We start from the raw sequence: 23,527 nt of genomic DNA on the forward strand, positions 1-23,527 counted from the left end.
TGCAAAAGCGCAAGAGGTTTGTTTATTGGGACACAGGCGCCTGTGGGTGCCCAGCAGAACCTCAGCCGGAGCTTTGGTGAGCTGGCACCCCGGGCTTGGGGATACAGAGATTTTTATAGGGTAAAGGGGCAGTTTAAACAATAGGTTAATTTTAAACCCAGCATATAGGCTACCTAAAGGGCAAAGTTCTTTTTCACTGTATGTTACTGAAAAAGAACCACATAAAAGCTACATATTTGCACTCTGGTCCTCCTGTCCCTGCTCATTCAGGCATGCCTTGGGACCTGGTCCTTTGTCCTTTCCCAACCGGTTACACCTAACTAATTATCTGAAAAACACCTCTGGTGCCTGCGTAGGTTTGTGACATGCCTCGGTGGTTTTGCAACTAGGCCTGACGTTGTTGGGCTGGGGTCTTTCACCTGTAAGGAACCAGGGGAGGAGAGGCCCCTTCTTCCTTAAGTGTCATCTCCAGAGGAGCCCTCCCCTGAGTGGTGGACATGAGCCAGATGCCCTGCTGAATTTCCATTAATTACCAAGAAACAAAGTAACCATCCTAGTCCTTCCCCACACTAAACTCAGTCCAGGGTCCCAACAGTGCTGTTCCCATGCAGAGGAAACTCCCACCCTCTCAGAACTATCTGGTGGGCAGAGGTCTGGCCCTGGCCTGGGTCCCTTCCTTGGAGTCCTTAACACAGTGTGTCCATTGCAGCTGCAGCTGCAGCTCACAGGATTGGCTCTGAGGGCTGCAGTGATCCTAGGCATGTGGGAGTGTCACCTTGAGGTGTGAGGTTTTGCAGGTGTGAGCCTTGACTGCTGAATCTATGACTACACAGAGCCCAGGTGAGTTCTGAGAAGCCAGGGGAGGGGCAGGGTGAGGTGTGGACAGTGTGTCCTCCCTGCAGCTAACGACTTCCCACTGTGTCTCTAAAGGCTCCTCTGTCAATAGAAGATATGATTCCAGTAGTGACCATGAAGAAACTCCAGGTAGATTCCAACAGTGAGACAGGACCCAAGGGAAGGGCGTTCCTGGGAGTCACTGAAGTATAACTGCTCAGCTGGAGACAGAGCAAGGGGCTGTGAAATCAGAAAGAAAAAAAGAAATGTGACTTTTCACCTTCAGCAGCTAATGGTGCAATAAAAGAGCTGTGATGTCTATGGGTTCTGAGTGCTTGATTCCCAGCCATCTTGCTCTGCTGTCAAAGTTTCTTTCCCACCAGATCAGCTGTCTCCTGAATCTGCCTCTGACACGCCTCAGCCCTGGGATTGCCTGGTTAACACCTGTTGAGAATGGAGCACAAATCTTTGGGTGGGGTCTGGTGCTGACCCCCAGTGCAGGTGTCTCATAGACCTGGATCTCTCATGGCTTCCCAGACCCTGGATGTAGAGGGGATGCTGTTCCAGAGACCTCAGGTGCAGGGTGGAAAGGAGCCCTCTTCTCTGCTGGACTTCAGGTCTTGCTCAGCAACCTCAGGATTGTCTTCTGGCTGTTTATTCCTGGTGCACTGATGCCCTCGTGGTCAGGTTACCTGAAGAATCCCCTAAGTGTGGTGAGGTTGTAGCACACTCAGCCATGTGCACCGTAAGCCCTGGAGCTGGTGTAGCCCCCAGGTCCTGGAGAGTGTGCCAGAGCTGGAGCTTCTTAGCTGTGTTCACCTCAGACACATATTTCATAAGTTAGCCACTTTTTTAAATGCTTATCTGTTTTGTTTTCTTTGTTTTAGAATTTTCTCAAAGTTCAATGGAAGAGATACATAATTTCCCATTTATAATCTTTTTAAAAGTTTCTCATATTTTGCTGCTATGTTAATATTTTCATATAAAATCATAGTGGTTTTATATCATTATTTTATCAAATATTTTGTGTGGTAATTGAGCACTGGCTGACAGGAATTCAGACACTCCTGTGTGTGTGTGTGTGTGTGTGTGTGTGTGTGTGTGTGGTTACCCTGTGCTTTTATTTGCACGCTGGTGACATATTGCACTAACTTCAACATCACATTTTTAGCATTTTTAGCATAAGCCTAAGTTTAAAAAAGAAACGCAACTCTGAGCTCAGTATAGGGTTTTGACCTCTTACCAGGGTGGTGGTGATCAGGCTCCTGAACCCCCAACTGCCACCCCTGGCTACCCGCAGCCTCTGGTAAGAATGTGGAGGCCCTAGAAGTCAAGGGCTGGCGCCCTGCGCTGGTGCGGGCAGCCTCTCTCCAGCTAGGGAGGCTGAGAATCTGGCAGGGTTCCGGATCCCAGAGCCAGTGACCTGTAAGGCCTGGAGGTATGGGTAAGTGGTGACGCTGGACCCAGCTGGCCGCGGCCCTGGGCTACAGGGGAGGGTGATGGTCTCCCAGAAGTCACCGGGCAGATATGTGGCCCCTGGAAACAGGTGAGGGGCGGAGCTTCATCGTTGCCCTCCCACCCAGCCCAGCCGCTCCCCACACACTCACCTGGGCAGGGAGCAGGAGAGGAGCCCCTGCCTGCTGCATTCAGCAAGGCTGCTCTACAGGACGGCGCTGGGCAGCCTCAGCTCTCCGGTCACTCCAACACCGGGGGCGCGGCTCTCCTGCAGGTGAGCTGCCATCTGATGCGGCGACCACCGGTTAAGGGGACCCAGGGCCCCAGCTGCGCTTCCCGGCAGATCTTCTCTCCCGGAGCCCGAGCCACGGCGCCCTCTAGTGTCCTAGAGTGATATCGTCGTTCCAAGTTTCACTCCAGCTACTTTCTCTATTCGCATCTGGGAGACAAGGTCAAAACCAGGCCAGTATAAGACTCAAGAAACCAGGCAGGTTATGTTCGCTGGCCATCCCGGCGACTGGGAAGCTGAGGCAGGAGGATTGCAAGTTGTGGCAAGACTCAACAACTTAAGTTAGACCCTGTCTCAAAATAAAAAGTAAAAATAGTTTGGGGATGTAGCTCAGTGGTAGTGTGTGCCCCCTCATTCTGTAGTGTCACAAAGGAAAATAAAAAGGATTAAAAAAAAAAAAAGAGAAGCGATTCAATTAAATTGGCCCAGGGTTAATAAATTAAAGAAGAAAAAACGCTTTATACTTTATCATGTCAATAATTCATTACATCACCCAAGACAATTTGTAAATAACCATTAAACACATTGATATATTTAATATCATGGCTCTAAAATTGCAAAATTAAATCATTATATTATCCTATTCCACAAAAATAAACACAACTGAGTGCATGGGGTGACCTGCCAACTACTGGCAGCATATAAAATAGGTGGACTCTGACTTACTGCTGGCAGAAAGCAGCCACTTTGTAAGCAGATTTGCCATCCTGTTAGCATACAAAGTTAACATAAAATTTCTGAGTGTTGTATCGTTAGTGAATTGTCCAAAAGAATTACCATAGGTTTCACATGCTGGATCTGGTCCTGCCATAGGAAAGCCCTAACTGAGGTGGCAGAGGCCACGCAAGACTCGCCTGGTGCAGGGAGAGTCTCAGTCCCTTTCGAGGGAGGAAAGAAGAAAGAAGAAAAAAATCGGTGGCCTCCGTGTGCAAACACCAGTAGTACAAATGTGTCAACTTCACAAAATATGATTAGTAGTGTTGTCACATTAAAAGACTGAATGAGGGTGAGGTGTCCAGAAATCTAGGAATGGGGACAAGCGTAGGAGCGGTGTGCCAAGTAGGTCTGAGCCCTGGTGGGCGCCCTCCCTTGGGCGGTGTCCTCGTGGGGGTCCTCCCCTGGGCGGAGTCCTGGTGGACGCCCTCCCCTAAGTGCTACCTGGAGAAGGGAAGGGGCAGCCAGAGCGCGTGCCCTTGTCGCTGTGCAGCTCAGCGCGGAGGTGGGTGGAGACACGACCCTCCAGAGGGAGGCAGACGTCAGGGGACGCCTGAGGATGTCATCAGTGAGTCTGCAGTGTCCACTGGACACGTGGGATAGCTCAGGGGAGGCAGTGAGCCCCCAGTCGGGTCACTAGGAATACAGGGTTCCCAGTTTACGGACCAGGAGGATCAAATCTCTTCGCGAGTGGCGGTGACATTCTGGTACCTCTTGCTGGCAGCCACGCCACTCTGGCTGATTCGCCCCAGGCGCTGTGGGATGCGCCCGGCTGACTCCTGCCCGCGGTGGCTCAACTTTGGGGCCGCCGGGTGTTTCCTTCCCCTCAAGCATGGATTTTCCCTGCTGCAGGGCAATTCGCCTACAGGTGCCTCCCAGAAATGTATCAGTGGAAAGGAGCTCAGAGCAAGGTCTGCCGGCCAGGGTTTCCCTGTCTCCCTACCGGTCACAGCTGCCTGTGAGGAAGATGGCTGCTGCCACCGCGGGGAGGGGTAGCACACTTGTCTTTGGCCTCAACTCTGGCGGCAGCCCAGACAGGAGCAAGACCTGTGCATCAGCGGGGCCTCCAGGGATCCAGAGAAGCAGCAGGGGGCTCTGGAGACTTGTTGCTTGAGGCTGAGGGTGGAACCAGGGTTACCTGGGAGGGCTCCCAGCTGCTGCTGGAACAGGGATATGCCAGTCACCAACACTGAGGCCACTGCTCAGGGTTCAGGGGAGTCTGGAGATGCCCCAGGGGATGCAGAGAGGGCGGCTGCTGAACCTCATGGGTGTAGAGAGGGAACCTTCAGGCCTTGACCAGCGCGGCAAAACTAGCTGGTTCCGGCAAGGGGCCAGGGGAGATTGGAAGAAAAAGATTCAAAGATGCAAATCTTGAGGATTAACCTGGAGTTGGGTGGAGCGCTGCTCTCTGATGAAGAAGCAGGTCTGCAGAATTACACCGACAATCTTTATTATATATGTCTCATTAATAAGATTAAAGACTATGCCAACATTATTTTATTAATTCTTTTTTATATTTTTTGAATTAGTTATACATGACAGTAGAATGCATTTATTCACTTTGATATATCATACATTGATGGGATATAATTTCTCATTTTTCTGAGTACATAATCGTATGTCTCATGTTGCATAATCGTATGTGTCAAATATATACATAAGTAATAATGTCTGTTTCATTCTACTATCTTTCCTATCCCCACATCCCCTCCTTCCCTCCCATCACTTCCCTCTACCTAATCTAAGGCAACGCTATTCCTCCCTTAGTGCCCCCTCTCGCCTTATTGTGAATTAGCATCCGCATATTAGAGAAAAAAATTGGCCTTCAGTTTTGTGAGATTGGCTTATTTCGCTTAGCATGATATTCTCCAACTCCTACAATTTGCCAGTAAATTCCATAATTTTACTCTTCTTTAATTTATGGACCAGGACAATGGGTAATATTCCATTGAGTATATATACCCATTTTCTTTATCCATTCATCTACTGAGGAACACTGAAGTTGGTTCCATAGTCTAGCAATTGTGAATTGAGCTACTATAACATTGATGTGGCTGCATCACTATAGTTTGCTAATTTTAAGTCCTTTGGGTATAAACCAAGAAGTGAGATAGCTGGGTCAAATGGTGGTTCCATTCCCAGTTTTCTGAGGAATCTCCATACTGCTTTCCATAGTGGTTGCACCAATTTGCAGTCCCACCAGCAATGTATGAGTGTAACTTTTTCACCACATCCTCACCAATTTATTGTTGTCTATATTCTTGATAAATACTATTCTGACTGGAATGAGATGAAATCTTAGAGTAGTTTTGATTTGCATTTCTCTAATTGCTAGAGATGTTGAACACATTTTCATATATTTGTTGATCAATTATATTTCTTCTGTGAACTTTCTGTTCATTTTGTTAACTCATTAATTAATCGGGTTATTTGTTTTTTGGTGTTAAGTTTTTTGAGTTCTTTAAATATCCTAGAGATTAATGCTTTATCGGAGGTGCATGTGGTAAAGATTTTCTCCCAATCAGTAGCTCTCTCCTCACTTTATTAATTATTTTCTTTGCTGAGAAGAAGCTTTTTAATTTGAATCCATTCCATTTCTTAATTTTTGATTTTACTTTTTCCTTTTTGGGAGTCTTGTTAAAGAAGTCAGATCCTAGGCTGATGTGGTGAAGATTTGGGCCTATTTTTTCTTCTATTAGTCACAGGGTCTCTGTTCTAGTGCCTAAGTCTTTAATCCACTTTGAGTTGATTTTTGTGCAGGGTGAGAGACAGAGGTTTAATTTCATTTTGCTACATATGGATTTCCAATTTTGCCAGCACCGTTTATTGAATAGACTGTCTTTTCTCTAGTAAATGTTTTTGGTACCTTTGTCAAGTAAGACATATTTTATGTGAGTTTGTCTCTGAGTCTTCTATTCTGTACCATTAGTCTACAAATCTATTTTGGTGCCAAAACAATGCCATTTTTATTACTATAGCTCTGTAGTATAGTTTAAGGTTTGGTGTTGTGATGCCTTCTTCTTCACTTTTCTTGCTAAGGATTGCTTTAGCTATTCTGGGTCTCTTATTTTTCCAAATAAATTTTATAATTGCTTTTTCTATTTCTATGATGAATGTCATTGGGGTTTTAATAGGAATTGCATTAAACCTGTATAACATTTTTTATATTTTTGATAATATTAATTCTGCCTATCCAGGAGCATGGGAGATCTTTTCATCTTTTAAGGTATTCTTCAATTTCTTTCATTAGTGTTCTGTAGTTTTCACTGTAGAGGTCTTTCACCTCTTTCATTAGAATGATTCCCAGGATTTTTATATTTCTTGATGCTATTGCAAATGGAGTAGTGTTCTTAATTTCTCTTTTGGTGGATTCATTGCTGATTTATAGAAATGCATTTGATTTATGGGTGTTGGTTTTATATCCTGCTACTTTGCTGGATTTGTTTATTAATTCTAGAAGTTTTCTGGTAGAATTCTTTTGATATTCTAGATATAGAATCATGTCATCAGCAAATAGTGATAGTTTGAGTTCTTCTTTACATACTTGTATCCCTTTAATTTCTTTCTTTTGTCTAATTGCTCTGGCTAGAGTTTGAAAGATGATATTGAATAGAAGTAGTAAAAGAGGACATCCTTGTCTTGTCCCAGTTTTTAGCAGGAATGCTTTCAAATTTTCTTCATTTAGAATGATGCTGGGCTTATTATGTCCTTGGGCTTAGCATATATAGCCTTTACAATGTTGACAAATGTTCCTACTATCCCTAGTTTTTCTAGTGTTTTGAACATGAAGGTGTGCTGTATTTCATCAAATGATTTTTCTGCATCTATTGAGATGATTATGATTCTTGTTTTTAAGTCTATTAACATGATCTGTTATGCTTATTGATTTTCATATGTTGAACCAACCCTGCATCCCTAGGATGAATCCCACTCAATCTTGGTGCACTATCTTTTAAATATGTTTTTGTATACAATTTTCCAGAATTTTATTGGGAATTTTTGCATCCATGTTCATCAGGGATATTGGTCTGAAGTTTTCTTTCCTTGATGTGTCTTTGTCTGGTTTTGGTATCAGAGTGATATTAGCCCCATAGAATGAATTTGGAAGGGTTTCCTCCTTTTCTATTTCATGGAATACTTTGAGGAGTATTGGTGTTAATTCTTTTTTTAAAGTTCTTATAGAATTAGGATGAGGATCCATCTGGTCCTGGGCTTTTCTTGGTTGGTAGGCTTTTGATGACATTTTTATTTCATTACTTGAAATTGACCTATTTAAATTATGTATGACATCCTCATTCAGTTTGGTAGGTCATATGTCTCTGGAAATTCGCTGATGTCCTTGACATTTTTTTGTCTTATTAGAGTATAAATTTTCAAAATAGTTTTTAATTATCTTCTATATTTCAGAAGTGTTCATTGTGATATTCCTTCTTCATCTTGTATTTTAGTAATTTGAGTTTTCTCTCTTTTTCTCATCATTAGTATGGCCAGGGAAGCATTATTCTTTGTATCCATAAAACTTACAGAGTTAGCAACAGTATGTAGGTGTTTCCTCAGTTAAATTCTACAGTTGCAATGTACAATGTTAGGAGCATTGTGCAGCTCTCAAGAAAGTCCGTTGTTTAAAGTTACTAATTCATAGCAGATTCAGAAGCAGCGAACTGGAGAAATATTGTGGTTATTTTAGCAAGGAATTTCCTTCATTCCCAAAAGCTGTGTGCCTGAGAATAAGGTCAAAGCTAATAAGACTCTCAAAACAGAGTCTCCCCATGGAAAGCATTGTCATAGCAACCAGGCATCCTACATCTTTGGTTAGAAACTTTCAAGTCACCAAGCATGCCACAGCCATGAAGTCATCAGAGACCCCAATCTCAGACACTGGTCTCTCAGTCACTGTCACCACTCTCCACATCTACAGACACAGGAGACATGCTTTCAGGCACTGACCAGCGGAAAGCTGCTGGTGAGATCTGAAACAATTTCTGGAGCATGCTGGGGAGTTAGCTATGGTGGAAGAGACCAGTCCCACCCATGCAGTGAGAGAGCAGCAGGACAGGGCAGTCCAGGCCCCCTGGACACCATCTTCCAGGGTCCACAGTGTGCCTGGGCTTCCCTGGGACTGTCTTATTGCCACCCCACTGGCCTTACAGAGGAGCCCACCTCTCTCTCCACCATGCAGTTGGTCGGGGTCAGTGCACCTTTCAGCCCAGCCATCACTGATGCTACCTGTGCAGAGAGACCAGGAGCAGGAAGGTTCTGGGACCACAGGGAGCAACACAGCTCTGGGGCTGAATTAGAGGAGCTGGCAGAGCTGGGGAGGGGTCTCTGCTGGAAATGTGGAGCCTTTGACTTTGTAGATTCCCAGCATGACCACACTCAGTGTCCCTCTGCATTCGCTCAACACTTCTTGCATTGTCCTCAGTGAGGTTTCATTAGTTTCCACAGGATGCAACTTTCCACTTTTGTCAGTTTTTCTTCAAATATTTAATATTTTATGTGATTACCAATTTCAATGATATTCTTCACAGAGCTAGTAAAAAACAATACTAAAATTCAAATGCAAGCTCTCTCTCTCTCTCACACACACACACATACAACTCCAAATAGCCAAAGCAATCTTGAACAAAAATAAGAAAGTGGGAGGCATCACAATATCTGATTTCTAGGTGTCCCAGAGCCATGGTAACCAGAACAGCATGGTACCATCATAAAAACAGACACAGACTAGTGGAACAGAACTGAGTTCCAGAAATAAGCCTACATGGACATCCAAGTGGCTCCTAACAAAGGTGCCAAGGATACTGGATAGAACACAGCCTTATTTTTGACTTGCTTGTGGCTTATTTCTAGGAAACAGTTTTTTTCTTCATGTTGACCTTTTTTTTTCCCCAAAACGAGTTGAAGCATTTAGAGAACTTTTGGGGTCATTTCTTGAGGCTAACTGTGGAGGAGGTGGAATCACCTCTTTTTGATTTATTCCAAAGTGTCCATTGGTTTGAGCTAAAGGGCTGTGACATCATCAGATCTACTCTGCCAAGGAAACCAGGATTTAATGAAGATGTGACACAGAAATCACCTCCTTAGAGCCCGCTGAGGGCTGCCTGCAGCAGACCAGGAGAGTGTAGGGCGGCTGGTCCCACTCACCCATGGCTCTGGAGCACCATGACGTCCTAGGACCACAGCTTGGAGGGCTACAGGAACAGTGGCCTCATCCTCCATCTAGAGCCCAGAGGTCCACACAACACCTGAGCTCACCTGCACATCTTTGGATCCAGAGAAGTGCCTTGTCTGCATGTATAGTTGAAGAGGTACCTGGGAGGGCTCCATGGCTTCTGTTGGAACCTGCATGTCCTTCAGTCACCAGGACTGAGGCCACTGCTCGGGTGCAGGTGAGTCTGGCTCATGCTCCAGGGGATGCAGAGGGGGAGGAGGGCTGAGCCAGCACAGGCTGGGGAGGGACCTGCAGACCTCAGGGGTGATGGGCCAGCACAGGCTGGGAAGGGACATGCAGACAGGCATGCAAGGGTGATGGGCCAGAGGCCAGGGGTAAACTGCTTGGTGGTCTGAGACAGAGGGGCTGACACAGGTTAAGGCTGTCCCTGTCTCTGAGGCCTATCCCGACCTGCCAGTGCAAGAGGAGCACAGGAGGAGGGAGTCCAGGCCAATCAGCCCCCTGGAGCCCCAGAGCAGGGCTGCTTGGCTGAAGTCTCTCTCATCTTCCCCAGTAACCTGAAAGAAGAGGGGCTGTGCATGCCAACTCATTTTCACTCTTGGTGATCTCTGCTCCATGCTGAGACTGAGTGTCTACACACAGGGTGCTGATGGGTTATTTCAGAGGTTGGCCATGGGAAGGCCAAGGAGGAGCAGCTGCTGGGACCTTACACAACTGTGAGCAGCAGGTGATCCAGTCCAGAGGAGCACAGCAGGTGAAAGCCCATCAGCAGGCACCCACACCCCAGCCCTGAGGAGTTTGGGGATTTGCACAGAAGAAGCAGCCACATGGCAGACCCTGAGGTCATAGTGATTCTGGCTTTCTCCCCCGCACCCCCCCCTCCCCTGCCGTATGTCATGTGAACCAGCATGCCACAGCCACTGGCTCTCAGCAGCTGTGTCCCTCTGAACTGGATAGTTGCCTATAGTGGACACCTGGGTCCTTACAGGGCATAGGTCCCTCTTCCCACTGTTCCTCTTCTCGTGTGGGCCATGTCCTAGATCAGCAGCCAGGCAGCTAGGATAGGGATGACCATGACCCTTGGAGTTCCCCAGCCAGAGAGTAAACAAGCAGGGAATGTCCTCATAATTTCTTAGATCACCACTGGCAGCCTCTTTCTGTTTAGGAGTTCTTCCTTTAGTGTGTCTTTCCTCACAGTTTTCCTATGAAGAATCATTCCACTATTTAAAGAATGAGGTTACACTTAATATTCTGCTTGGAAATCTCAGCTGAATCTCCAAGTTTGCTTCTTGGCAGGCTTTATTTCAGAGCTTGTTCATCTAATTCAAACTTCAGCATTCAAAATGAGTGACTCCTACACGCATCCAGTCATTGACCACAGACTCTGCATGGTGCACTGGGGACTCTAGAGACCCAAATCCTCCACCCAAAAACCTTGAATAAGACCATCTTTGTGGGCCTCTGACCTTGCTCAGAAGGGACTTGTGCTAGGTTTATTGCTATTGCTGTCATCTTAATTTTTTTTCTTTTTTCTTTCCAATACTGATGGTTAAAGTGGCATGTGCTAGGCCAGCCTCTGTTATTGAACTATGTCCTCAGCCCAACTATCTTAAAACTCTTAATATTTTAGTCTCTGAACATGTTTTGTTTTTTTTTTTAAGTGAATTCTAATGAGGGACTTGAGGGAGCTCATTGGCCTGATCACTCAGAGGCAGATGGAATCCAGCAGCTTCCCCTGGAGTGCTGCTGTGCACCTGCCCACGGGCACTCAGTTTTGTCCTGCAAGCTGTGGTTGGGCTGTGCAACTTCTCTCAGCCCCAGCCAGTTGACTTCCTGTGCAGCAGCTGCAGCAAAGTTCAAAGTATCAGAAATGTGTGACAGAGGGCAGATGGCATTGCGCCACCTCCTACATGAAATAGTGAAGTCGTGTTCCACTTTAGATTTTTTGACTGGGAAGAGAAGTATTGGGAATGTAGTAACCTAAAATTAATGAGTAGGTAGAAGAGTGGGGGCAGCACTTAGGTGACATTTAATTTTACTTATGGTATTGAGTAATAATGAGTTAACATTCTTCCATGGGGAATTTGAATTTTAAAAATGTCAGGATCTTCTTTTCACATTTGAGATTACTTTTATCTTTCCTGAAAAGGTACAGGTCCTGTGATCTCATAGTGAGTGACTAACTCAGGCCTGAATACAAAATGCCCCAAGGACCCCTTGAACATTAGTGTTGGGGAGGGGGAGACTCCCCTCCTCTGTCCCTGCCAGCTGGCTTTCAGTGAACCTAATTAGCACCTCTCATTCTTATCTGTGGATTGTAAAGGACTTTAAGTGGGATCTGACTTCTTTCCTTTGGAGCTTAAACACCCAAGGAAGGCTCTGGGCCCAGAGCTAGAGGCTCCTTGGAGGCCACAGGCTCCCTTCCTGCATTCTGCTTTTGTAAACACACTCCCCCTGGCAGATATTCTCTGTCCATAAAGCTTTGCTTGAACTCAGAGCTGTGTCTCTCCTGGATATTTGTGCCAGCTACCCTAACACCAACCAAAAGGGTCCTGAAGGAAGGAGGCAAATACTGAAATGCTGGGGCCTGGACTTTTACCCTTTCCCACTGCAGATGACTCCTGGAAGGAGAAAAGCAAATAGTGAGGCTCCAGGGGGTTCCAGAGATTAGCAGAGAACACCTAGTTGTGGGCTTTCCCCAGTGACAACAAATTTTAAACTTTTTACAACTGCCTTCCTGAGTTAAAAGTTTAACCTGCGTAACTAGGTCCCTGACTGTCCAAAGTGCACAACCTCAGTCTCCAATGAATTAATATTCACCCTCATTGTAAACTGCAAAACCCAAACTCCTTCTGTAACCTGGGGACAATTTGCTCTACCCAGAAAATGAACCCGCCCAGGTCTGATGGATTGACTTTGCTGCAGAATAAAGAGGTTTGCTTCCTGCCGCAGGCTGGCTGGGCAAAATAACCAGGGGGCTTCACTTAGCCAATCCCTAAAAAACAAATGCCAAATGTATTCTTTGATATAAGGAGGGCAACTAAGAACAGAGCCGGGAGGAAGAGCATGAGAAGATCACCATTAAACTGGGCAAGAGGCATGAGGGAAAGGGAGAGAGAAGGGAAATTGCATGGTAAAGGAAGGAGATCCTCATTGTTATACAAAATTACATATAAGAGGAAGTGAGGGAAAAGAGGGGGAAAAAACAAGAGAGAGAAATGAATTACAGTAGATGGGGTAGAGAGAGAAGATGGGAGGGGAGGGGGGATAGTAGAGGATAGGAAGGGCAGCAGAATACAACATACACTAGTATGGCAGTATGTAAAAAAGTGGATATGTAACTGATGTGATTCAGCAATCTGTATATGGGGTAAAAATGGGAGTTCATAATCCACTTGAATCAAATTTATGAAATATGATATATCAAGAGCTTTGTAATGTTTGAACAACTAATAATAATAATAATAAATAATAAAATAACCAGGGGACGAGTGACAAGGAACTTGTGAAAGTTGATACGGAGTCGCTTTATTGCAGGACAACAGAGGTATATAGGTATATATATGTAACTAATTACACACAGCTTATCTTAATTAACATAAACTAGATACAGCAGTCAACCAATAAGGAATCCTCATCATCTTAATGATTACACACAGGTTAACTTAATTGACATAATCTAGACACAGCAGTCAGTCATTAAGGAATCTCTATCATCTTAATGGTTCACTGGCATTATTTCTCAAACCACTCTTCTTGGCAAAGTGCCAGGCGCCATCTTGACTTGTCTGTGGCTCTCAACAGTTTCCCTTCTCCAGCCTCCATCATTTGTGGGCTACGTGCTTACAGTAATACCTCATTGCACCAATTGCATAGAAAAGCAATGTTATTTTACATATATTGCCTTAAATAAATAACAACCAATTTCATCTGTGACTTTCTCTCACTTTTTGAATCATCTTATTTTTTGCAGAGAATGGAACACGGGGAGTTGCATTTGCTATAAAAACACTCTACCACTGAGCTATGCCTGAGTTATTTTACCTGTTTTCTTAACGTTTTTGTGTGGCTTTCAGAAAATTTAAGAATACATGACACAAATTTCTTTTCAATTAAACAGAGCCTTGCTTTCCATAGCTCAGGCCATCTACTGAAAGGAACACAGGTGAGGAAGGTCATGCAATTTGAAACCTTAATAAAATTCTCAAGTTGCTCCCAATCGTGGACAGCACGGTTTCTAGATATCGCTGATCTTCCTAAGTCCTCCTCTTTAGATGTTGCCTTCTACACCAGGCTAAATACAAACGTTTCCCGCCAACCCAGGTCAGGTCCCAACACAGAAAGAAAGCCCAGCCTAAAAGCCTGGACCTGTCACTCTGGCCTGTTTCAGTCACTGATTGGCTAGGGTAGCTGTCACTCAAGACTGGGTTGGTGCCTGGAGGCGGAAATCAGGGACGCTGGGGAGGAACTGTCCAATCAGGTGCGTAGGCGGAGGGGAAGGGCGGGCTCTCACAATCTCGCATTTTTTCTTTCTCCCTTGCTGAGCTCGTCCTCCACTGCTCCGGAGTCTTCTTACGGGATCCCCAGGTGACCCTGCATAACCAGAGTCCCCACCAGCTCGGATACCGGGAGATCCTCAGGAGGTCGGCGAGTCACGCCGAGCGTGCGGCCAGGACTGGCGGGACCCGGTCATCACCTGCCTTGGGGACCTCAGTGCATTTGAGCTGCGGCGCTTGGGGCGAGTCCCCACCGGCGGGTGGCCCTGGGCCCTGCTCCCTGGTCCTGCCGCGGGGGTGGTAGATGCCGGGTCTCCGAGGTCAGCTGCACTGTGTATTACCGAGTCCCCTCTGGCGGGTGGCCCTTGAATTTGGCCCTTGGTCCCTCCCGCTGGGTGCGTTGGGAGGCAGGTTCCCCAGGTCAGCTGCAGAGCATGGCCCAGTCCTCTCTGGCGGGTCGCCCTGGGCCCCTGTCCCATGGGTGAGCTGGGCAGCAGGTCCCTGCCATCTTTTCTCCTTTCCTGTTGGCGACCTCCCTGGTTCAGATCTGGGCAGCTTATGTGGCCTGATGCTCCCAGAGTTTGTGGTGAGCACGGGAAAGTCAGGGTTCTGGACCCAGGTGTGTTCTGATTGTAACATTTGGCCTTAGGGGTCCCTGACAGTCCCTCTTTATCCCCAGGATTAACCTGTGAGTCCTACAGACACATACTCCTAAATGTGCAGGAACCGGTATCAAATCCATTTTCCATTCTGGGACCTGGCTCCTCCTAAGGCTGGCAGCAGACACCTGAAATTCCTATTCCCTAATGCCAAATGCCAAATGCACCCTCCAGATCACACTTTGCCAACCATTTGTTCCACTCTACATTCAAATAGACAGTGTTTTAATTGTGGTAGTTTCACTTATTAATGAATGTCATTTAAAAAAAAATATTTTTTAACATGCACAAACATTTCCCAAGAGTGGAATGCAGAGAGGAATGACCTGGAAGTTGAGTTTAAAAAGTACTTATTCTTCTCTTCATCTTGCCCTGCACCTGCGCAGTGCCTTTGTGCAGAGGAGTTCTTTGGACATTGAACAGGATCCTGTGTCCTCAGTCATTGTTCTATCTTTTCCTGGGGCTGCTGCAAGTTGCCCTAAGCTTCCCTGTGCCCTTCAGGGTGCAGGCAATTTCAAGCTCTGCATCAGCTCCTCCTAGAGGACAGCCTGAGGTGTTTGGTGAGAGGAGCAGCTGGAGACACCCAGGTCAGGCAATGAGATGCTGGTGTTGAGAGAACGTGACACTCCTGGTTCCTGCCCTCTGGATGCCCTCAGAGCTTTGAAGGAAGAACAATTTTCTCAAAGAGCAGGGGAAACTGACCCCAGCAAGGTGGAGCAAAGCCCTACAAAGCTCTTCAGCAGCAGGAGGGGGTGGGAGGTTGTGCCTGGTGACAGAAGCCTGACCTGAAGCTAGAGTCTGACAGGTCAGTGTCCAGTGGTGCTACAGCTCCCCGGGTTTGTTGCCTTGGAAAGACTGGCTCAGGTATTTTAGTGTCAGTTTTTCATGAACTATAAAACAGTTTATTAGTAGAGCTGATTAGGAAATATCCCTAAAGGGTAAGATAGAGATACAATTCAGGGGGAAAAAAAATGAAGGCTAGAAACAGAAAAGAAAGAAATACTTGGCCTTATATTCCCTTAGTTAAAAATACTTATGAATGTTTTTGTTCACAAGAGTGAATTTACGGACTTTCTCAGATGCCTTCTTTTTTCAGGGGGGAGCAGGTGTTGCTAATTTAAAATAGAATTCCAGGACTTTGCTTTGGGAATGCTACCTAGGAATAGAAAAAGGGAAAACCTATGTTTCAGTGTGGCTGCAGATATGAATGCCCCAGAAGAAAGTGTGGTAGAGATGTTGGTTTCTTTATTACAAAGATTCAACCTCACTAAGTTGAAGAGGGCCTTGTTAAGTTGCTGAGGATGGTTTTGAACTTATGTTCCTTCTGTATCATCCTCCGGAGTCACTGGGATTACAGGCCTGCACAGTACCCTTTTTCTCCTTTCAGATGTATTCTTTATGGGAAAGTGGGGGTGGGAGAGTGGTTTAAAATAGAATTCCAGGGCTTGGCTTTCGGAATACTACCTAGGAAAAGAAACAGGGAAGATTTCTTCCAATATGGTTGCAAAAAGTGAGTACATTAACCCAATTCATTGTGGTCGATGAATTGTTTCATTACAAAAATTCACCAAAACATCTGCTTCTGTAGTTCGCAGGGCTTTGGCAGTGGATGGGTCTGTTCTGTACCCTATGAACTCCAGGTGAATGTTTAACACTGATTCTGTTGACAAAACTAGGCAATTCCTAATAGTAGTCACATATGACGAATGATTACCAAATATTATCTGGGATATAGCAATTAAATAACATGTTTATTATCTGAAAAGGAGTACCTAGGTTTTCCTGTTGAAATATTAAATATAAATGTCTTAAAATTTTTTTCTCCTATAAACACAAACATCTAGTTTGAGTGATTTACTGGGTTCTGTAAACACTGAGTCTCTTTAGATTGAAAACGGCTGAGGAACAGAGATCTGTGATCTCAATGAGTGTAACCCAAGGCCAAGGTTGCATCTACTGTGAGAATGGTCTCCAAGCTTGGGGAAGAGTTTAGTTACCAAGTGGTGGTTCCTCCTGGTGTACTGTGGGTGACAGGATGCTTCCCTGAGCTGGTTTGTGTTTGTAACCCAAGAGGAGGTCACTGAAGGTCCAGTCAGAGCTCTCTGGGCAGCCTCCTCTACGGAGGCCCAGGCTACTCAGACCAAACCTGGAAGGAGCCCTTCAGACTGAGAAGCTACAGAGCTCTGGAAAGCTGGGGTCCTCAGGCAGATGTGGTGGGGGACTGGATGGGAAGGCTAAGGGGATTCCCTTTCTGAAGGTGCATATTGTCCCAGAGTGTGCATTGAAACAAGGGCAGATTTGGGTGAGAAGCAACTTATTCTAAGGAGCACTGCAGGACGGGGGAGAACCACAGGTGAGTTCTGCAAGCACCCACAGCTCCTGCAGAAAGGGCTGCTTTCCTAGGGAGGGGCAAACAGGTTAGGAAGAAGCTGGAGGGGAGGGCTGCGAGGAGGGGGGCAGGTCAGATCCCAGGTCAGTGAGTGTTTCCCAGAAGTCAGCCTGTTCTCAGGAGGGGTCAGGAAGGAGGCTGTATGTTGTTTCCAGCTGCCAGTGGTTTAGAGTTCAGGGTCCTGGAGGAAGGAGGGAAACTCGAGTCAAGTTTGATTAACAAGTAATTTGTTCTGATCACTGAAGAGAAAACTTCCTCTAATTGGTTATGAGGGAAGAAAGAGGGGAGGGATTTTCAGGATCAGTGTGTTTCTTCTGCCATGGGCTAAAAAGGGAGCATCTTCTGAGTTATAATGGGAAGGGGTGTCTGTGCAGGAACTGCTCTAGCAGAATGCAGAGGAGGGGGATTTCTTCAATTATAGATCTTTCACAGGAGTCCCTTTGGCACTTTCTTTTTCTTACATATCTTCATTTTGGCCAATCCTGAGTTGAGTCTTTTAAACTGAACATAAGGGATGTGCTTTGTTAAAATCAAATCATTGAAGTTGAGGAGGGGGTGATGGGAGTCCCCAGTTTATAGTTCTTTGCTCTCAGCAGTGTGACTGCCCCTCCTGCCCTGTAGCTGGCATCTACAATGGGGCAGTGTTTTGGAGCTGACCCTGAACTAGGGTTTGTGCTGACTGGTGGTGTCAGAATTGAACTTTTGAGTGACCAGTGGTTTTGGAGAATGGATTGGTGTTCAGCAGCCTCACACTTTAGGTGTCAGAAGTGGTTTCAGGAAAAAGGCCTTATAGGCCAGGACCTTCATGTGCCTGCTGGTGGGTGCTTGGGTGACAGTGAGAACTGAGGTCCTGCAGGAGGGAACATTCCACTCTAGGGAAAGGAGAGCACAGTGACCTTCCAGGACCAAATGTCCCAGCTGGTCAGGTTTCCTTTATTCCCTAGAAGAAGCCACCTGGGTTGCATCTACTGTGAGAATGGTCTCCAAGCTTGAGGAAGAGTTTAGTCACCAAGTGGTGGTTCCTGGTGTACTGTGGGTGACAGGGTGCTTCCCTGAGCTAGTTTGTGTTGTTTTCTTTATCAAGTCTTGGTGCCATAAAATTCCAGTTTGTCTCAAGAATGTTTGAGTGCTCCCAAAAGTCCTGGGGCACTCAACCTCTGAGCCACATCTGTGGCACTTTTTTTGATTTTTTTTTTTAAATTTATAGACATGGTCTCACTGAGTTGCTTATGTCTCCCTGTTTCTGAGCCTAGCTTTAAACTCATGATCCTTCAACCTCAGCATCAGGAGCCTGTGGGAAAACAGGCATGTACCGTGTCACCCCACCAAGAATTTCATTTCTTCATTAGTGGAAGATTTTTATATTATCCATTAACATTTATTTGGATGCAGTAATTGGATGTAACAAGCACAGAGAGTTCTTGAAATAATTTTTCAATGCTCAGTTTAGTAAGAATCTATATACCCATATATTCCTGTCCAAATAGGGATGGGTTGACCCTGGGCAGGCTGCCCTCTCTCCTTGCTCTCTCCACCCTCTGCCTGGAGGTGAGTGCAGTGCCAATTCTGTCATTCCTTCTAGTTTAACCAGCTGTGAGGAAGCAGAATTTTTCTTAGTTCTGTCTTATTGAGTTTTCAGTACCTTAATGTTACCATTAGTGCTCTATCACTGGAGTTCTGTAATGTGCAATGTGTGGTTTCTCTGCCTCAGTTGGTTAGACTCCTGTGCTGTCTGAGTCTTTGGGTCTCCCAATTTCCTTCCCTGTTCCTGCTTCAGGAACTTCACTCATTTCCAGTTTCATTTTTACGTTTTTGACAATTTCATTCTATTTTTAAATTTGGTCCCTATGTGTGCACCCTTTATAATTTTGTACACTTAGGGAAATTCTCAGGTTATTGATTATGGGTAATCTGCACTGCAGTGTGAGGAGCAGCTCTCTCACTGTTCATCCTTGTGTGTTTACCCTCTTACCTGTCTATCCTTTTTTACTTCCATGTGGCTGTATATTGCTTTTCACTGAATACCATTAGCATGAACATTTTTCTGTGTATTTCCATGTTCTTTGAAATGGTTTTCAGTCATTTTCTCATGGAATTTATTTTTAGGTTATATTTTTTTGACTTTTAATTTTCCCTTCAAATGAATTCATGTCTCTTTGTAAACACTGCAGACATCTGCCCTGAGGTAGGGTAGCCTTCTTGCCCCCTGTTGCAGTTTGGTGGAAGAGCCCCCTTTTTATAGATGTGTCATTCTTTTTTTCCTTTGAATTTATCTTATTAAGTATATCTATAGAACAAGAAGCATGGTGGATTTTGAGAGATAAATTCTTAGGTTTCCCCTCCTGGACACAGGGAATGAGCCTTTTTGGGGCCGCATTTCAGCACTCAGAGTCTGGCTCCCAATATGGGAATGTGATTACCCCTTTGCAAGTGGGTATTTATTCTGAACTCTGAGTGAGGCAGGCTCTAACCTGAGCTGGTTCAAATGTTTGCTTGTTCTTTTACTGAGTTCTTTTTATTATTGTCATGTAATTCGTTTTTTATGCACTTAATACTTGTACTTCCTGATTGTATTATTATTATTATTATTATTATTATTATTATTATTATTATTATTATTGTCTGAAAATGAGTTGACAGAGGAAAAGTGTGAGGAGGCCTTGCCCATGAAGTCCTGATCTTTTCCCAAGTTATTTATGCCTGGCTCCCTCCTTCCCAGTCAGGCCTGACCAGGCACACACCTTCTCTGAGGTCATGGTAGGCTGCCTTGGAACCAAGGCTATAATTCCTCACATATGCCTGAGACTCTGTGCCCAGAAGAGCTTCCTAGCCAACAGGACCTGCTTTGGAAAGCCAGGCTCAGCTCTGCATAAGTGGAAATGTCCCCCTGGTGGGGCAGGTCCCCTTGCAGGGAGGAAGTCCTGCCTGAAAAGGGCTTTTGCCAATACCTTTTCTTCCTGGCCTATGTATCCAGGAGCATGATGCATCTCCTGTCAGGGCCCCAGAGTGTGCATATTTGGGTTGGGATGAGAGAGGGGTCTTGTGGAGCCTTGGCTAGTTAGCAGACAGCTGGTGGGAGGTGGTGGCCTTCCACAGTCTCAGAGGCCTGTATCTCTCACCCTGTGGAGCTCAGAATCCGTCTCCAGGACTGTGTCTTCTCTGCTGTGTGAGGCCCAAGTGGCTCTGGCTCACATTTGTCTCCCTGTGACCTGCAGGTTCTATGAGGTCCACAAGAAGGATGTCAGGTCTCCCCAGAAGGCAGAAAATGGTGAGTGTGTGGGGCAGGTCTAGTCAGGTGGGAAGTAGGCTTGTTACAAGTGGTAAACCAGCTGTGGCTGGCCTCTGGCCTCCCACTGTCATCTCTATAGTATCAGTGTCAGCCAAGAGTATCTGAGTCAGATGCTGCTTCAGCTCAGCCCTTGATGGCCATGGTGTGGGCTGGTACAGGTGGGTTCCCAGTGTGCTGTCTGGTCTGTAGCCACTTTGGCAGATCCCTCTCTGCCCAGCTGGACCCCAGCCCTAGGTTCTCAGTGTGAAGTGAAGGCAGCGTGTCTCAGGGGATCCTGCCTTAGGTGTGGGGCTCCTGGGTAGAAGATGCTAGTGTGAGGGATCTGTTTCTTCTCAAGGAGTCACCCTCCTTTCCCCCTCCTATGCCCTACCAGGGCTTTTGGTACATTCTTAATATTCCTGTACTTTTCTCATATTTACAAATCTGACTCTCCCTCCAAGTTCACAGCATTTTCATCTGTTTTTGTGAATTTCCCATATGATGAAAGAAGAGAACAGTCACCTGGAACTTCACTGTTAAGAGAACTTGTGCCTCTCTCTCTCTCTCTCTCTCTTGGTTTTTTCCTTCCCCAGGAATTGATACCTTATCAAATTGTGGAGAGGTTTTCTTTGGACCCCTTACAGTGTCCCATGTTTTCAGCCACTGTATTGTCCTGCCTCGGGCTGCCTCAAGTCTTGTAGGCACCCTGTGTCCTACAGGAAGCAGGCAATTTTAGGCCCTGGGTCAGCTCCTTCTAGAGGACATTGTGAGGTGTGTCATTCAGCTTGTGAGGGGAGTAGCTGGAGGCCCTAGGGCTGAGGAATTTCTTGGAATTGGCCTCATCTAGACAGCTGCCTCCTAGAGACACTGTCTCCCCCAAGCCTTGTTCCTATTCCTTGGAGACAGGTGGACAGTGAGCCTGTGGATGCTGGTGCTGAGGGGCCAGGACAGCAGTGATTCCTTCCCTTGCATTCTCTCACAGTTGTGAAGGAGGAAAACTCTCCCAGAGCATAGGACCACCCACCCCAGTGCAGTGCAGTGGGTGGTCCTTACCTGCCCCTTGAGCCTGACACATCTGTGCTCCCTCAGCACCAGCCCTTTCTGTGTTTATCACTTCAAATTGGTCTGCTTACTTATCAGAGACCTAGGTATTCCTTAAATGTCAAATGTATTTATTTAGGGGTGAGGTAAAAAAAAAAAAGAAAGAGAAGAAAAACTTTCTATTTGATTATTGTTTTCATTGGACTTGTTTTTAGGACTTTAAGAAAAAACGCTCCTAATAGGTTATGTTGTTATTCTCATTTCCTTTGTTGTGCTGAATGTCTAACCCAGGGCAGTAGTTCTCATGTATTCTCAAATTGTACCTTTTTTCCCCTCTCCATTTGTATTAGTATATTAGTTATACATAATATTAGGGTTTGTTTTATTTATATTTCTTTTTGCTGTCAGGAATTGTACTCAGAGGAACTTTACCACTGAGCCACATCCAGGGCCCTTTTTATATTTTATTTTTAGACTATCTCCCTCACTTGTTTAGGGCCTCACTACATTGCTGAGGCTAGTCTCAAACTTGCATCCTCTGCCTCAGGCTCCTGGGTTGCTACTATTACAGGTGTGTACCTCCTTGCCTGTTTAATGTTGGGTTTTATTTTTTACATAATGTGCAAGCATTAGGTTGGTGTAAGTTACTCCACTTCAGTCCCCAGTAATTTTCCTTTCTCTCCTACTTTCTTTCTGTTTCCTTACCTCTTCTCATTAGACTTCCTTCTATATATATATTTTTTTAAATTTATGCTTTATAGATCAACATAATGGTGGAATTCATCATGATATGTCATCTATTTTCATAGGATGATCTGTTCAATTCCACTCCAATGTTCTCTCATTTCCTGTTTCCTCCTTTATCTCAGTCTCTGTCCTCTTCTTCACCTCCCTCTCTTCTATTTTCACGGGATCCTGCCTATCCCACTTTTTGTCCTGATTTTGCTCTAGCTTCCACATATGGGAAAGAAAACATTCAGCATCTGAGTTTCTGGCTCTCGCTTATTTCACTTAGTATGTTGCCTTCCAGTTGTACCCATTTTCATGCTAATGACATACTTCATTCATTATGACTGAACAAAATCCCATTGTGTTTGTGTACCTCATTTTCTTTATTCTTTTTTCTCTTGATGGCATCCTGGGCTGGCCTTGATATGGTGAACTGTGGTGTGACTTTATCACTGTAGCATGTTGGTGTTACACAGGGAGCTCAGGCTGCTCCCTGCAGGATGGTGCTGAGTCCCAGGGTTTGCAGTAAGAACTGAGGTGCATCATGAAGTTATGTGAAATTTGAGGCTGTTCCAGGGTCACATTTGTCCTGCTTCATTTTCCCTGTTTCCGTGTGGAGCAGCTCCACTACTATTTGGCTGACCTTCTGTTCCCTGAGGCTGCTGACATTTCTCTTCTACATGGTGTTCCAGGTACCATTCTGCACCCTTGATTACTGCCGACTTGAAGTGAGCTCTGTACTCATGAAGTGCTAGTCAGACTGCTGTTCTTGTTTTCAGAGTCCTGTGGTATTCTGATTCCCTTGTAATGTTGAATGACATTTTCAATTTCTAAAAAGGAATCATCACCCGGGATTCTGATGGGTTTAAATATAATTGGTAGATTCTTTGGGAGTATCACCACCTTAATAACATTAAATCTTTAGTCCATGAGCATAGAATGGTATTTATTTGAATGTTGAGCTACTTCCACCAAGCATTACAGTTTAGAAAATAAGTTTTAAAATTTTCTATTTGCTATTTATTATGTATGTATTATATATTATTATATTGTTTATTCTCTATGTTTATTTTTTGAATGTCATTGTAAATGAACTTTTTAAATTGCATTTCAGAATTTTTTGAGTAAAAAGTTGATTTTTTGATTATTAAAGTTAAGAGTTTTGTTTATTAATTTTTTCACTCCTGACCTTGGGAACACATCTTCCTCTTGGGTGCTTCCAGATTTTGAAAATCATGAGTGCTGGTGCTCCGAACTTTGTAGGGCAGGATGTCATGTGGACCTACATTGTGAACTCATTTGGGTTTCCCCAACTTTGCGAAATGGCTTGGGGTCCAGGAGCCACTTCTCTGACACATGAGATAGGGTTGCTCACTTCAGCCTGTGACAGTTGAGTGGCTGTGGGCCTGTGAGGAGGTTTGTGTGAGGCCTCTGTGTGTTAGAGCCCTGGGACTTCTCAGGTATTGATCTTCTCCGTGTCC

General features: G+C 45.2%; 2 long non-coding RNA genes across 3 annotated transcripts; one reads left to right on the forward strand and one right to left on the reverse strand.

Annotated features, from left to right (window-relative positions):
* LOC144378643 (uncharacterized) lies at nucleotides 1-4,346 on the reverse strand. The gene is made up of 3 exons (XR_013440562.1): nucleotides 3,737-4,346; nucleotides 2,442-2,728; nucleotides 1-1,074 (listed from the first exon to the last, which is right to left on the reverse strand). It is a non-coding gene; the product is annotated as an uncharacterized LOC144378643 (long non-coding RNA).
* On the forward strand, nucleotides 3,184-23,521 carry LOC144378640 (uncharacterized). Of its 2 annotated transcripts, none has more exons than XR_013440555.1 (5): nucleotides 3,184-3,860; nucleotides 9,277-9,681; nucleotides 10,018-14,280; nucleotides 20,224-20,276; nucleotides 21,814-23,521. It is a non-coding gene; the product is annotated as an uncharacterized LOC144378640 (long non-coding RNA). The 2 variants fall into 2 exon arrangements; XR_013440556.1 differs by having other exon boundaries at nucleotides 3,185-3,860; nucleotides 14,640-20,276.
* Nucleotides 23,522-23,527: the final 6 nt, after the last annotated feature.

The sequence above is a fragment of the Ictidomys tridecemlineatus genome, chromosome 1 (assembly GCF_052094955.1).
Source record: "Ictidomys tridecemlineatus isolate mIctTri1 chromosome 1, mIctTri1.hap1, whole genome shotgun sequence".
Taxonomy (NCBI): domain Eukaryota; kingdom Metazoa; phylum Chordata; class Mammalia; order Rodentia; family Sciuridae; genus Ictidomys; species Ictidomys tridecemlineatus.